General features: G+C 33.1%; 1 pseudogene; it reads right to left on the reverse strand.

Moving 5' to 3' along the window:
• Positions 1 to 551: 551 nt before the first annotated feature.
• On the reverse strand, positions 552 to 1,957 carry LOC107648087 (UDP-glycosyltransferase 84B2 pseudogene; annotated as a pseudogene).
• Between the last annotated feature and the right edge of the window lie 218 nt (positions 1,958 to 2,175).

Below are 2,175 nucleotides of genomic sequence, written 5' to 3' on the forward strand. Positions count from 1 at the left end.
AATTATTTAAAAATTGAATACGTAAAAAAATAATGAAAATTTGATTTCTAAATTTTATATATTTTAAAAATATTTTTTGATATTGTAAAAAATAATCATAAAAAATATCTATGTGATGTAAAATAACCAAATTTTAAGAGTAAAATTATGTTATTTTTCTAATTATGCTATAAAAATTGTATAAAATATTTTAAGAGTACTTTTTCTGTTAACAAATTTAAGGGAACTTTTGCTAGTAATTTGATCATTTTGAGAGCATTTGTGATAGTTTACCAAAGTTTTTATGAAAGAATAATTCCAATATTTTAATTTGTAATAGTGCAAATTTTATTTCTTATTTGTATTTTATTACTTATTTGTATTATCACTAGTCTTAAATTTTGAATCTTACACTTAATATAAATAAGTGAAATGTTTAGATAATTAGCCAACACTTTCCAACATTACAACGAACGATTGAACTAATACAAACAAAAACAACTAGGATCGATCGAGATAGCATGATTTTATTTAGAAACGCAATATCATCAAAGGGAACAATGTCTCAAAACCATAACTTAATCCAATAATAATTGTAGTTTTTTATTTAGTAATTTCACTGATAAATTGTGTAATGTATTTATCAGCACTGCCACCTTGTTGTGCCGCTTTTTTTGCTAGTTCCTTCACCTCTAGTGCCCTCTTTTTAATCTCTTTAGCGTTGGGTCCATGTGTGACTTCCCAAATGCACCTTTCAAACTCTGGAGTGCTAGTAACACCATCTTCACCACACTTGACTCTGACCCCATTTCCAAATACATTAGTTATAAGCATGGCATCTGTAGGATGGTCAGAATAAAATGGAAAACCAACAACTGGCACCCCAGCAAGGATAGTCTCTATCATGGAATTAAACCCACAATGACTCACAAAACATGCAATAGAAGGGTGCATCAAAACCCTATCTTGCTGGCACCATTTCACCACCAAACCCCTCTCTTTGGTATCTTGTAGAAACTCAGGCAGCACTTCTTCGGCATCACCTTCGTTATTGAATGGGTTAAGCACCCATAAGAATGGCTTGTTGCTGTTCTTTAAAGCCATGGCTAAGTTATGTATCTGCTTTTTGGACAACACAACCAAGGTTCCAAATGACACATATATAACAGAGGAAGGTGGCTTATTATCTAGCCACTCTATGCAAGAGTCTTTAGCAGCATTATCAGTTTCCTTTTCTCCCAATAAAATTGGAGAAACAAGTGGTCCAATTGGGTAAATAGGGGTTAGCGAAGCCATGGACTTTACTATCTCTTCCTCAATCTCATAAATAGAGATCCCCATGACCCATTTCACCTTGTCAATTGATTTGAATAAATCAATGAAAACTTTTCTCAAGGTTTCAGGGGTAGAAGGAAGAATAAAAGAATGAACATCTCTGACCTGAAATGTTGGAAATCCTGGTAAGTGCATGTTTTCATTCAGGTCCTCCATGTTGGGGAATTCATCAATGCCCTTGAAGTAGCGATAGCAAATGGAGTAAACGGCAGAAGCTTGGATCCAAAGTAGTGCACAAGGAATACCATGCTCAACGGCAATATTTATAGCCCAATGGAAGATTGGGCCAATAATCATACAAGAGTAGTCCTCAACTTTTTTAAGATCAGAGATGAGACTTGATAGATTCTTGGAGCCTTCTGTTTCAAGAGAATTTATTACTTCTTCTGGATTACTACGATTGTTATCAAGGCTAAGCCCATCGGAAAAGAACTCAAAGCTAATGTTTGAGCTTTGTGAACTTGGATTGTTTCTTAGTATGCTATGGCGTGCTGCTTCTGTGGTTACAATGGTAACATGATGAACACCCTTCGAAATAAGGCGCTTAGCAACGTTTGAAACAACCCTGATATGACTTGGTAAACCCAATGAAATCACAATAACATTCACTCCCATGTTTTCTGTTGCCAATTTCTTTGTAACTTCAAACGTATATTTAAAGGGTTCACACTTCACACAATGGAGTAATATATCAATAGATATTGTATATTTTGGGCTCAGAAATATGACTCATATATTAGTATAGTGCCGGTATAAATAGTTGAATATGTGATATTCTTATGATTATTTGATATGGACATATTTTAATTGTATTTAATGTGGTATTCGAAATTTATTCATATAACTTAATTAAATTAAAAT

Source organism: Arachis ipaensis, chromosome B1 (genome assembly GCF_059453495.1).
Source record: "Arachis ipaensis isolate K30076 ecotype BB chromosome B1, ASM5945349v1, whole genome shotgun sequence".
NCBI classification, from domain to species: Eukaryota; Viridiplantae; Streptophyta; class Magnoliopsida; order Fabales; family Fabaceae; genus Arachis; species Arachis ipaensis.